The sequence below is a fragment of the Pinus tabuliformis genome, chromosome 2_2 (genome assembly GCF_031772625.1).
Source record: "Pinus tabuliformis cultivar Carrire ecotype Pingquan chromosome 2_2, CPIR1, whole genome shotgun sequence".
Classification (NCBI taxonomy): Eukaryota; Viridiplantae; Streptophyta; class Pinopsida; order Pinales; family Pinaceae; genus Pinus; species Pinus tabuliformis.
The window spans coordinates 508471056-508486289 of NC_142300.1; the positions used below are offsets into that span (position 1 = coordinate 508471056).

At 35.3% G+C, this 15234-nt stretch overlaps 1 pseudogene; it reads left to right on the plus strand.

The window, feature by feature from the left end:
- Window positions 1-8273: 8273 nt before the first annotated feature.
- On the plus strand, window positions 8274-9503 carry LOC149193593 (abscisic acid receptor PYL12 pseudogene; annotated as a pseudogene).
- Window positions 9504-15234: the final 5731 nt, after the last annotated feature.

The following is a 15234-nucleotide window of genomic DNA, read 5'->3' on the forward strand; positions in this document are numbered from 1 at the left end:
ACTATCTTCTTTCAAAGCGACAGTACTAACAATTTTTTCTTCAAAAAACGAAAGGAAGGCTAAGACGACACTTTGCGATTTTGAATTCAAAAAACGAAAGGAGGACTAAGACGACACTTTGCGATTTCGAATTCAAAAAACGAAAGGAAGACTAAGACAACACTTTGCGATTTCGAATTTAAAATTGTTTTCGACACTTGAAATACTATTAATTCAAATCAAATATAATGGCATAAGTGTAATCAACTATCTAAAAGAGGAATGCTTTACGACACTCTTTTTCTTGACTGTAAACGACACTTGCGACACTTTCAAATCAAAAAATGACAGTTCGATTAAGCTACTATTTGCAAAGGAGAACTGTAAATGATGAAAAATACATAAAAAACATTCACAATTCCTTCTGATGGAGGCTGAAATAATGCAAAGGAAGAAGGTTTCAATAGTGATATACTGATCATAGACAGCAAAACTATTGAATAAAGTTGAAGACAATGAAGAAAAAACCAAAATCTGGAGGCAGAAACAGTCTTACTCAATCATCACACCTGTAACATAGGGAAACAGGGATGCATCTCACCTGCAACACATGGGAGGTGCGATGCATCCATATTTCCAATGAGAGACAGTGCGATGGTCCAGGGACGAGACTGAGCTTGGTTTTCACTCACAGTTTGCAGCTAAGTTCAGGGATTTAGGTTGATCTAATGATAGTCAGTAAACACAAAGTATAGGGGCTAAGTTCAGGGCACTTAGGATGTTTGCAAGCTAGATGTTCAGTTCATAAACCAACCCAGAGATTAACTGAAGAAGCATTGATCTACTTTGCAGTTGCATAGCAAAATCAGTTCGAAGGCTATCTAGCTTAACTTCAAGCTCCATCTGTGGTTTATAAAGCAAACAATAGTAACAAAACAAACAAACTATTCGCTCCCTAGTGGAGTCGCCATTTTGTTATCGGGAAAACTAGTGTCCATTCAGAGCTGCTAGTCCCACTAAGACAGGTAGCTATCTTAGAAACAAACAAACTAAAGTTACTTGTGTTTTCCTTTATGAGAGATAGATGAGAGAGAAGCAGAGAGTACCAACCTCAGTCTTTCGCTAGTCTCCTTGCTTGTTTCCTCTCTCCCTTGATAGAGCTTTCGCTACTCCTTTCTCACTTGTCCCGCTTCAAAGAACACCTGTAGAGTCAAAGCAGCAAAATACCATCAAAGCATAGAGATCTATAACCATAAACAATGTAGGATCAAATGTACATTAACCATATAAATGCATATACAAATACAAGATTCAGAGATATACAAGCATATGAAGGAAAACTCAAATAACTTTATTGATAGAAGTAGTAGAAGAGAGGATTACAACCAAGTTTTCTGATCCAACATCATGCTCCCGGCATGAAAGCCTTCTTCACCTCATACAAAGCAAGATTTCCCAACAATACAATGTCTTCAAAGAGAAACCAACAACACTTCCTTACAAATTACAAAATTCTAGCCTCTAGATCTCTAGGATGAGGGCATATATAGATGTTTACAGGAGAGTGAGTCAGCTTCTAAGATTTTGATTAGTGTCATTTCACTGATATTTCTTGGTTCCACTTGTAGATTTCATGATCTTTTACTCATCCCTAGGCGAATTCAAAGAGGCAAGTGTCATATGAGCAGTTTCTAGAAGATTCTTTGAGTTTCCACCTAGCAAACTGCTTCTTCCATTTGTCTACTCTCGCTCATCACACCCTACAGAAGGGCTTTCCAGTATGCATCGCACCCCCTATGTGTAACAGGTGAGATGCATCGCACCCTCAGCATGGAGCAGTTTGTATGGTCCAGTTTTGACCAGTTCTGAGCAATTTTTCAGGGAGAACTTCTGGGAAATGATGTAATCAACTGACCTTGTTCCTTTAGGGTATGAAATAACACTTTTAGGGGTTTAGAAGCCCTTGGTTTATGGACATATGTGATTGGGGTTGCAGTGCCCAAATATGTCTATAACAGTCTTATTTTCCAAGGCTAGATGATGCACCCTGTTTTGAACATATACGACAACATGTGAAGCTTTGGCCCACAGGAAATTTGGCATATGTTTATCATGAAACATTTCTCGAGTAGCTTCTACTATAGACCCATTTTTCCTTTCATCTAGACCATTTTTTTCAGGAGTATATGGCACGATTGTTTCCTTCTTGATTCCTTCTTTCTTGCAAAAGTTAGTGAACTCATTTGACATGTATTCTCCACCATTATCGGACCTGAATATTTTGATCTTCTTCCCTGTTAGATTTTAAACTAATGCTTTGAAATCTTTGAATGTTTCGAAGGCTTCATCTTTATGCTTCAAATAAGATATCAATGTCTTTCATGAAAAGTCATCAATGAAAGTGATGTAGTAGAGATATCGAGTAATAGAATGAGCATGAATCAAACCACATATATTGTAATGAATGAGATGGAGGATGTCATATGGCACTTTCTCACTAGAGGGGAATGGTCCCCTAGTCATCTTCCCACTAGCACATTCTGGACATACTCCATCATCTTGATCTTGAACATCGGGAATGCCAAAAACAAATTTCTTCAATTTCCGAAGAGCATCATAATGTAGATGAGCCAGCCTTCAATGCCACAACTCACTCAAACGATTGGTATTATGAACCAATGCTAGAAGTTTTCTTCGAGTGACTCTATAAATTCATTCAAATCTTGACCCCAAAGTGAATGCATCTATCATGGGAGACCCTACGGACCAAGTCAGAACTTTCCCCTTGATGAAGGAAACCTCCATCCTTTTATCTTCCAAAGTGGATATAGATACCAAATTCTTCTTTAATCCTAGCACATACATAACATCATCTAGCAAAACTGATTCCTCGAATTTCAATTGAAATTTGATAGATCCAAAACCTTTTACGGGATGAGTGGAGTTGTCTCCAATAATAATCTTCGGTTTAGTCTCCATGTCTACTAGATTAGAAAGGACTTCCTTATATCCATAGAAATTATGAGCGGCCCCACTATCAACCAACCAACTATCCCAATAATCCAGAGGAGAAGAATTAGTAAGAGCGGAAATAAGAATGTATTCAGGTTTGCTTACAACATTACTTTCATACCTGGGAAATCTTTACTTCTTTTGAGGAGGAGGATCTTCTTCACGGTCACTTGAGGTATCTCTTCTTCTTCTCTCATATTTTCTATTGCGATTATTTATTTGATCAACTTTCCTTCTTTGATTATTGTATTTTTTTATTTTTGTTTCATGGTCCTTTTCTCTTCTTGGGAAATCTCGAGCGTAATGACCCTTCTTGTGACAATTATAGCATTCAATATGAGATGATGATCTATTATACCTTTATTTTGCATTTTGAGAAGGAGGCTTCCTTGATGGACCTCCTTTTCATTATTATTTTTTTCATAAGTGATATATGCATTAGGCTCTCCCTCTTCATGCTTTTGAATTCATCCTCTTGCTATCATCCTCGATTCTTCTTGAGTAACCTTTCCAACAATTTCAGCAAATGATGGAAGGACATTGTTGTTGCTTCTCATAGTAATGAAAGTTTCCCAAATGGGAGGGAGACGTCTAAGGGTCAAAATCACTAATTCCCTATCAAAAATATTTTCCCCAAATCTTTGCAATTGATCTCTAATAGGAGATATCCTCATAATATAGGATTGTACAACTTCTCTTTTTTTCATCTTGGTATCTTTGATTTGATCTTTCAAAGTGATGATCTCATTCATATTGTTGATTTCATACATGCCAACTATATTATCATACATGTCTTTAGACTTCCTTAAATTTCCAACATATTCAAGTAAATGATCTTATAAACCATCAACTATAATTTTCTTTTCTTTATACTCACCTTTCTTGTACCTGTTTTTGAGGGAAGCAGAAGCATTCTCTGGAAGTTCGGGCGTTCTTCCTTGAATGTACTCCAACACATCATTATTGTCAACTATGATCTCTAACTTGACTTTCCATGCAACAAAGTTTGATGCATCACCCAACTTTTCATGCTTCTTGAAGGTAGAGGAAGATATATTGACTTTGACTATATAAACTCCTTCAACTTTCCAAGCAAGACGACTTCAATTATTGTCTCCTTTTGGGCTTGGCCTTCACCTTAGCTCTAATACCATGTTAATTTTTCACATTGTTTTATGTTGTTTCAATTACTTCAACCCAAGTCAAATCTTCATTAAGAAATGCATCCAATCATTAACAATGTTTCCAATCATAAGCAGTAACTAAAGATATAACAATATATGTAATAATAAAGGAGACAATAACACAACCATAAGAGACAACAGACTAGTCAAATAGCATAGAAAAACCCCACTAGGTGGAAAACATTTTCAAATCTTCTTCTTATTAGATTGTCATAAAATGTTTCAACAGAGAGTACAATGAGCCCAATACATAATCTTTCAACAAAGATTTACCCAATACAAATCAAAGGCAGATTTCCAGAATTACTATAAAAAAGAGAGAAACCTTTCAACCTTTAGACAATTGGGGTCAACTGCAGTCAATTATCAAACCCTAGCTTAGAACTCTAGTCACACTCATTAATAAATTCTGCGAGAAACTGTGACTTCCCGGTCACTCTCTGAGGCACCATGAGCGAGCAAATTTGACTGTGATCGTGCGATTGTGGAGCATAACAGGTTCAAACCCTTGGTCACTCCCTTTAAGATGATATGTGAGCAACTATGGGTCCCTAGTTGCTCCCTGATCCACTACATGCATGTGGCTATGGAAGGATCAACCGAGATCAGCCTTAGAGCCTTGGTCACTCCCTTCAAGTTTCCCTACGAGCAACTATGATGCCCTAGTCACTCCCTTAGCCATTGTGTGAATGCAACTATGGTCAGATCTGCCTATGTCTAATCTCAGACCCCAATTGCACCCTCCAGGAAGACATGTGAGCGATTATGCCTTCCTAGTCGCACTCAGAAACACGAAAAGCGATTGATTGTAGTAGAATCTATCCAGAGTTGTGCGTGCAACCGAAAAACAGAAACCCTAGACACGTGTGAGCCTCATATTAGAAACTTCAAACTGTGAGCGAACTTCTTTCGACGAACTTGTGCGAGCTAAAAAAAAAACAAGTAGAGAAGAAGATGCTTGATGATGATATTCAAATGAGCTTGAGGTATGTTCTATTTATAGGGGTCTATGAGGGTCCTCTTGATGGTGAGTTTGACCTGTCCAATTGTACATGAGTATAGGGCCGACATAATCCAATATACATGAGAGGGTTCATAAATTCAAAAACCAACTTCTGCTTGTCCAAATGAGGTGATCTTTAGGTCGATTTTGGTCCTCTCCAATAGAGGAATTAAATATGAATTATCATATCTATCATCTGAGTTGTCTAAGGTGAAATTTTACCGTAGTTGCATAGATTAACATTTTGAGGTGCCAATATATGTCAATGATGTACATATATTGGTTGAGCCTCCCTATAGTATGTCTAACATCTAGAACCCATTCAACAGTTTCATGGACAATTTCAATGATTGAGAGACATATGCTTTCTCCTGTAATCTCCCATTCTATCACTTATATCTCCTCTTGCACTAGTAAAGGTGTTCTGTCATAGTATCAATTAGCCAATGTTTTGGCCCTTTTCCTTGTGTGTGAGATTTCCATTTGCCTAAAATATTTTGTGCCTCAATGAGCCATGGCTCTTTTCTTTAGCTAATGTCACAGGGACCAGTAAATTTATCCATGTGCTGAGTAGAAATTGGGTGGTTGGACTGTGGGGAGGATGCCAGAAGAGGGGACAAATTCTAGTTTGTAGAGAGAGGAATTCCAAGGGTGGTCATATTTATTTTGAGAAACTCGGGGTGTAATGAATTTTACATGAGAGGCAGAGGAAAGGCGAGAAACAAGAAAGAGGATGATGAGTTGCCACAAATGAGGAGGGTCAGACCATGGGGAGGAGCAACATGCAGCGAAGTCAAACAAAAGAAAAGTTGTAGAAGACTCCATTTTTAAGGAAACCAGTACAGAGCTCTCACATGTTTACCAAACTCAAAACTAATACCAAGGCTTATCACCAATCCTTTAGTCCTTATACAAGTTGGAGCTCACCACCGTGAGATGTGATAATTGTTGATGTTGTCATTCCTTATACTCTGGGTAGACCTTTGTACCAAGCATGATTGCTCTGGCACGTGGGACTGGTTCTTTCCAACTCTTGACATGCACATTCAACACAAAATACAACCCCTACATTAACTCCAACTCACTCAATTGTAGACCTCCATCTCTTGTAATCACAATTGACATGATACACCACCATTGGTTCATTAACACTCGCTCATTGTTAATACCTCTAAGCTTGGTAGGGTTTTCTTCCATTATAAATGTTGGCGAGGGTCAGACAATCGTTAAGCTTGCAAGGGTGTCTTGCCGCATATTACCATAATGGATCCTTGGTGAGTGACGACCATGTACCCCCACTTGGCGCCTCCCCATCCAGGGAAAAAGAAATTGATTGATTTATTAAAAGTATTTTTACTTATTAAGTAATAAGTTATATTAGACTAAGTTTATAAAATTATAGTTATAACAAATCTATATGAGTAGGTAATGCTAAATATTTATAGGATTTATTAGTTATGTATGAACATTTCTAATCTGACGCAATTTTTAGTTGCATAATTAAATTTGGAATCGAGAGAAAAAGAAAATATGATTATCAAATTTAATGATTTTTTATTATTAAATTTTACATTTTCATCTTATTTTCAAAATAAAAATATTTATTAATATAATAAAAAATTTCTATTACAATGAAGATATATTAAATTAACTCAGATGCGGGTGTTTCCATGTAACTTGCTAGCCAACGGGGATGGTCTTGGGCTCTCAACTAGTGGTGGAGACTAATAAATACCAGACACCAACCAACAAGACGACCTTAGGCTCTCAACTGATGGTGGAGGCGAACAAATGCCAGACCTCCTCACCAACTATCTCCTCAATCTTTTGTGGCAAGGAGCTTCGTGTGGGAGTTTAAACAGGTTGAGAGGTCTTCTGGTTATTATATGAGGAGGAGACGCAATGGATAGAAGGTATGGAGCATGACAGTGTTGAAAGGTGGTGAAGTAATGAATCACTGGTTTGGTGTGATTGTCACCCCATTAGCAAGGGATGTGGTGATCATTGCATTTGGTTATGGTATGGTATAATGTGTTGTTTTTGTCTCTATTCATGTGCTTGATTATCATATGGTCATGCCTCATGGAAGCCTTGATTCTCTTAGTTTTTTTTGTTTTATGTTTCAATTTGACAATATATAAACATCTATGTAGAAATTAAACCTAGTAGAACTAGTTTTTGTAGCAGTAAAGCCTAAATCCTTATGAGTCACTACAATATATATAATCAATGTGCAATTTGTATAAAATAATGCAAATATTACTTTAAAAAAAAGTTAGTAAACTCAATTATTTTTTTAATATATTAAAAAATATATATCATTTTTATTTTTATTTTTCACCTTTAATCATTTTTATTTTTCCATATAAAAGGAATTTTTTTTATTTTTTTCGGAAAAAAATATACATCTGTATATAAAAGTTTGTTAATTAACTTACTTTATGTTAGTGCTAGTGTTACATTTTCATTTTCCTTATTATAAGAGAAAAAAGGAAGTATATATCTATATATAAAAGTTTGTTAATTAACTTGCTTTATGTTAGTGCTTGGTATTACATTTTCAAAATTGTTAAAATATATAGTAACAAAGAATTTGTTAATTTCATTTGCCAGATAAAACATAAAGTTTATGTTTATTATAAAAGAACAAAACTGTAGGATTTGTTAAGATTAAAAAATTATATATTTATACATAAGGATTTGTTAAGTAATTGGCTTTGTGTTAATGCTGATCGTTATTTTTTGAAAATTGCTTTAAAATATATATATAGTGACAAAAAAAATTGTCAATTCATTTGCTTTCGGTTGATGTGGACAATTGCTTTCCCAAAATTACTTTTAGAAAGTGGAGTAAAAAAAATTTTAAAATCTGACAGTCACTTTTTCAATAGATAGGTTATTGGAAAAAAAAATTACATGGTGTAAAAACGGCTGCCGGTAGATAAAATTTTGAAAAGTCAAAACAGTTAAAGAAAAATTAAAAAGCAATAAAAGGTGAACTTTAATGAAATAAAAGGTGAAGTTTAACCGACGCTGCCGGTAAGTTCTATAAAGAGAAAGCAAAACAATTTAGGAAAAGAAAACTAAACGAAATAATAATAAAGTATGCGTCGATAAGCTTGTGTTTCGCGTTTGTGTCTGGTTTTCATTTATCTCGTTGGTGTTTGAGAAAATCGGGGTATACAGTTTTGGAGTATATAATATCCAAACCACTCAACGACGAAGCCCTCGGATTTCAGTCGGTAAATTTTTCAGGAGGTCGCGGGGTCGAACTCCATAAAGGGTGTATAGCCTCGTCATATTAAAAATTCATTCTGGCACGGCATTTTGGTACATTTCTCCCGCGTCCGCTCCATCGCTACCATTGTCTATTTGTATGAGCCATAAAAGCCGTACATACTAGTGGTTGTGCAGTGAAAGGTTCGAGTTCGAAACTCGGGAAGACGCATTTCTTGTAGTTGTGCGTGTGTGTTTTTGAGGTCGAAGGCGTACAGCAATGATGTATGAATCGCAGAGTCAGGAGGTGTGGAGATCATCGCGGGATTCGATCGCCGGACCTATTGATGAGCCGAGCTCGGGATCCTCGAACCAAATTAGCAGGACGAGCGCCTTGCAGGGGGAAGAGTGGCTGCAGGAGGTGGTGGGGCGATATCATTCACATTCGCAGGAGGCCGAGGAAGATGGGAAAGAGTCCATTAGGTGTTCGTCTATGGTGGTGCAGCCAGTGGAGGCGCCGCTGAGCGTTGTGTGGTCGCTGGTGCGGCGCTTCGACGAGCCTCAAATCTACAAACACTTCGTACGCAACTGCTCCATAAGGGGTGAAGGGGATCTCAAGATCGGTTGCCTGAGAGAGGTTCGAGTCGTCTCCGATCTCCCGGCAGCCACCAGCACAGAGCGACTCGATATTCTGGACGAGGAGCGGCATATTCTGAGCTTCAGCATCGTGGGAGGTGATCACAGGCTTAGCCACTATCGATCCGTAACAACTCTGCACGAGAGGCTTGTAAAGGGGAAACCCGGCACTATTGTGATCGAATCCTACGTGGTGGATGTGCCACATGGGAATACGAAAGAGGATACCTGTTTGTTCATAGAAACAATCGTCAAATGCAATCTGCAGTCCTTGGCTCACATCTCGCAGCATCTCAGCGCGCACCGCCGCTAAGCGCACGATGGAGTTTCTCCGCTTAAGATTTGCTTTTTCTTTTCTTCTTTCTGCTTTTGTTTGGTATAGAAATTGTACAAAGCGGAAACTTCCAGAGACATTTGTAGTGGTTGTTAACTTATTGATATCTCATCATGTGCGTTTGATGGATTTCTGTTCATTTCAATAGGGTTTTTCAAATTTCGCGATTGGTTTTTCTCAGCAGCACCATATTTTCATGTGCGAAGCCTTTGAAAGCCAAAAGAGGGATACGTGATACGGTGATACATCTATCTCCGGCCTCTCAATACACGATGGTATAATAAAAGCAGATGTACAAATATTTAATGTAGGAACGGGCTTGCAGCCTTTTTTTTCTATACAGCACTTTAGCCCTGAGGGTAAAATTATTTTTACATAACAGACACAGCTTGTAATTTGATTGTAAAATATTGATTTCCTTGCTGCTTTGCCATAGCTGCACACCTCACAATTCTTATGCAATTTCCATTTCCATTTTCAGATTTTCCACTAGGTAATTGTGTTTTACATGCCAAATTTTTCAAAATGGGGGTGAAGAGAATTGGGTTAGATCTGAATAAGTAATTGAACATAGCTCCAAGATTTTTTTATCGGGAGACTCCAGTGAATTAGGTTATTTTTTGTTTGCAAATGAAGGGATCTGTTGAATTCATCAAACTGGTAAATTTTGAAGAAATAACTAATTGTTGCCAATCAAAATGCATGGCCAGTTTAATGAATGTTCCACTGATTCAATGAATGTTGGACTAGTTAAAGTCAAGCGACATCAATCAAAATGCATGGCCAGTTTAATGAATGTTCCACTGATTCAATGAATGTTGGACTAGTTAAAGTCAAGCGACATCAGCAATAATACAAGTTTGACAGTTTAAGCTACTGACAGTTTTATCAAAAAGCAGTTGATTTTTCTTTAAAAAGAGTTTATAACCTGGACGGCAGTTTCCTTTTTCGAAAAAAATATTTAAAAAATTAAAATATTGAAGTGTTGTAAGTGTTTTTTAGGGTGGAAATGAATTTAACACCATCAACCATAACTAAAATACTTAAAAAAATTGAGAGTTTTTATTATAATTTTATTAGATCTTCTATTATTTTCCAAACTAATTTGTAAATACTTTTCTAAAATTACTGTAATGGATTCAATCTGTGAGGCCACCCTCATCTTTTCACTCAATTTTGATTTATTCATTAATTAATGAGTTCATGAATGGAATCATGCTGTCTTAATGCCGTCATTCTATTTTCACCCAATTGATTTTTCCATTATTGAATTTATTTAGTGTTCCATTTTGGTGCCAGAAACTGGAAAGGTCTACAGAATCTTATTGTGTACAACCGAACTCTGGGCATCTGCACAGTATATCTGATTATGTACGGCCAAACTCTGGGCATACGAAATGCTGTGAAGATATGTACTGTCTAATGGTACATGTCCCGAGGAGAGTTCCACTCCGTGCACATTTCGAAAATTGCTTTTTAAAAGATAAGTCTCAGGTATAGTGAAACTTGGATTTTTCAGGAAGTCTCAGAGAAAACCCTTATTGCTTTAAGATTTCAAAGTAAACATTTATAACAAGAATGTCAAGTGCTGACAAAAGAGGTTTCCTTTATAAACCTTGATCACGATTCAGTGCACTGGCTGTTAGAAAATCTCAATGCTGAGATGTTTCCAAGTTCCCTTACAATTCTTCTGGGTTTCTCTTTACTTAATTTCAGTAGCAGTTATTTTTTCTATAACTTATTATCTATCTATCTAACTTGTGTTATAGACCAAAGTTGATTGGATTTCTTTTTATTTAGTGGTGGTTAGAAAATCTCAATGTTGAGATGTTTTCAAGTTTTTTTACAATTTTTTAGGTTTCTCTTTATTTAACCTCAATAGCAGTTTTCCTTTTTCTATAACATATTATCAACCTATCTAACTTGTGTTATGGACCAAAGCTGATTGGATTTCTTTTTATTTAACCTCAGTAGCATTCTCTTTTTCTCTATATCTTATTATCAACTTATCTGCCTTGTTTATGGAACAAAGTTGATTAGTTTTTAAAGTTTAGAGGTTTTTCAGCACAGTTGACATTACACTAATTATGCATGCATTATTTCTCTTTAATTCATTCAATATAATTTGATTCAAAACATTATTTCTTTTTAATTGATATAATGTAAATTGATTTAATGAAAAATTGAAAAATTGTTGAGGCAATAATATGTAGTTACTTTGATTTTTGGTTAGGTATACTCTGAAACAAAAGAAGCATTATTTTGTAATAATGACTTTTTATTGGAAATTGAAGACTCCTTTGTGTAGGATTTTAATGGATAATCAGATACAACATATTTGTTGGTTTGAAGAATATTAAAAGATACCATCCTAACCACAATTACAAACTAGATAGAATTGAAGATAGATTTACCCATATTGAGCTCCACCTCTAATGTAAACCAGTTTCACATGATCCTCTAGATGAGTGATCTGGATACTATTTAGATACTTGTGTCACAATGATAAAGGAAGCATTATCTTGCAACAATTGATTCTTTATTGGAAATTGAAGACTCAGTTAGGTGGGATTTTAATGGAAATGTTAAAAAGATACTAGCTTAGCCAGAATTACATCCTAAATAGAAATGAAGATAGACTTGCCCATATTGAGCTCCACCTCTAGTGTAACAAGCTTCACATGATCCTGCAAGATCGAGTGCCCCTAATACTCTTCAGATCCTTGAGTGATTATCTTTAGTTTTTGTTTTTAAAGTTTATGCATGGACAGTTTGGTCATGATAGAAACTCCGATACTTCTTGAATTTTGGACTAATTATACACTTCCTTGGTAAGTTGTCAAAACCCTCTACCCTCCTTGTAGCTTGAAACTTATTTGTTGACATCTAACATGATAAGGATTGATGAGTGTATATGGTTTGCATGATTTTGGAAGGCAATACAACCAAAAACAAAGAGGAAGAAGACTACACCAACTGATTAATTGATTCAAGGAAAATGTGTATCCATAAATTGATTCAATGAAATTATGTAAAAGGTACAAGATTTTTAGTATGTCTGACATTATACTAAATATTTGATTGGCTTCTTATGATCTTAGCTAAAAATTTTGAAAGCTAAAGATAAAGATCAAGCTTTTTATTTAAAGGAGCACTATAAATATTGGAATTTTAAAACTTTATTTTTAATTAATTTTATTTAAAATATTAAATTTTTCATTTATATATTTTAATTTTTTACTTGAATAATATAAAATTACAATTTCATGATTTATTATATAATTAAAATCTAAAAACAATATTTTTTTAAATTAATTTCACTTTATTATTCTATTTTAATCACTACATACATTTATTTTACAATAAACTATTATTACTGCATCTCATGTACGAATCCCTACATAATTATTTGAGTATCATTCTCTTATTTACTACTTTATCTCTGCAAATTCTAGTTGTCAATTAGTAAGATACACTATTTTATAATATTTTACAGATTTTAATTACTAAATACATTATGTGATAATATGAATTATGTGATAATATGAATACCATTATCTTATTTACAACTTTTTCTCTACAAATTCCAGTTGTCAATTAGCCCAACACTATTTTATAAATTTGAATTACTAAATACATTATATGATAATAAATAACTCTATATTATATATATATATATATATATATATATATATATATAAATTGCTTAACAAGTTTGCTTTGCTTAAAAATGCAAGCTTCTTTGGTTGCATATGCGAATTCTGCATTTTATGTTAACCACATTACGCATACACCATCACCAAGTACTAGGCTGTATGCATAAGCAACAACGAAATGTGATATGTCAATTTCGTCTGGGCATGCAAGTCACGCACTTCATGGCCGATAGAAATGTTTTATTAATATTTAAGGAACTATTTTCTATATAAAAGTAAGTTCCCACTACACATCTATTACCGAACTGAAAAAGATTAGTGGGTCAATGGCGAGTGGTAGGGAGTACATTTAAAATTCGAGATATTTCATAATTGCTGGGCAGCAGATAGAAAACTTATCCTGTAGATTTAAAATCTGAGACATTTCATAATTGCTGGGCAGGAGAGTGCTCGGCCATTTTTTAAAGAAAACTTATTCTATTCTCTTAATAGATTCACAGAATCTTCATCAATAAAATGGCAGATGTAATTTAATAATCGATACAATTGCAAGATAAGCCTGTGATCCACCAAAGACAGGATTCCATATTTATTTTACAGCACTAACTGGACATGCATATAATAAGCGAAATAATTTCCATAATTCTACTTATCAAACAACTCCCAACTCAAGAGTGAATTCAACTGTTAAGGACATACAACGCATGGTTTCCGCTTTAACTCCAAGGATGGTTTAAGATCAGTTGGATTTGCTTTTCACGGGTACAACATCCATTTTATTTTTTAGAGTAGAGATATGGAGTTTTTCGGCTGGCCACTGGCCCAGCACACGTAGGCATCACAATATTTTTTTACTAATCCTCCGCTGATACACATAATTGCTAGCTTTACATGAGTTTTATACTAAATTCGAAACAAATGTCACAGTCAAATTTTTTTAACTAGGAAAAATTGGGCGAAAAGATATTATAGATGATTGAAATAGTTTTAGAGCAGCCCACTTCACACATGGAGGAAGACGGATGTCGAATATCAGATGAATAATTGAAGAATAATCAAGACGTTTAACTAATCTAGTCATTTGACGGAAAGCCCTCTTAGCCATCCAAGAAAAGCGCAATGCCCCAAACTCGAGGCATTTAGATCGCGATAAGCGAGGTTACATTGTAAAAGCTGATTTCATTAGCTACGAAACACTGATACTGTGCCATTTAGTCCTCATAAAATGACTCGTGAAGTGTTCGACTCTTAAGCTTAAGCTTTGGTTTAGAGTAAAAATGAAGTGTTTTGACTCTTGAGCTTTGGTTTGGAGTAAATAAGGATTAATCTTTTATTTTACTAAGTTAATTGGTGTTTATTATTTTATTTTATTTCGTTTTTCTTGTGTTGAAAAGTGATATCTATAATTTTTATTTTTATTTTTTTTGTAAGTTTGGTAGTTCCTTTTTCTCTTGATATTTCAAGAAAATGTTTTTAACAAAAATTGCAGGTGGCCTCAATGTGTCGGCAAGAAACTAGGTTGGTCTATTGGCCACATGTCTGTATCTAACATTGTACAAAATTTAAAAAGAGTTTTCTTTACCATCCAAGCTACATTGGCAACTTTATCTACTATATAATTCTTATTAGAACAATAAATGTTAACCGTCATATAGACAAAATTCTATTGAAAGGGTTGCTTCAATCATCTGATGAGTCCATCGGGGTTGGGGCTTTCACGCTTGAACTTGGGATTTCACTTCTCTTCATATCCTGAAGGCTCTATTCAATCTTGTTCACCGTGAGGTTGTTGTGATATAGTTGTAATTGGACAGATTGGATCTCCCTTTGCAGATCATTCATGCTTAGCTCAGCTGGTCTATCTTCCTTCGGTTCTTCTCTTTCCTTATCGGTTGTCATTGCATGAGCCAGGATGTTTTTCATGACCCAGTACTATTGAATTGTTTGGCGGAACAACGTTTGGCGTCCTCTGGTATTCCCGGGGTCTTTAACCATTGTTTCCCATTTGTCTGGCTCAATGTCTTGATTTTCTATGTTATTGTTAAGTTCTCTTTCCCATTCAGAAATTACTACTTTCACCTTGGGTGTGTTCCTACAATGTATGCATTGATCAGGTTTTGCATACTCTCCTTCCATGTTTTCCTGCCTCTTTTGCTCGGTCCTCTGCTAAAATTCAGTTCCAATCCTTTCATCTTTTTTCCGGCTTTTCCCATT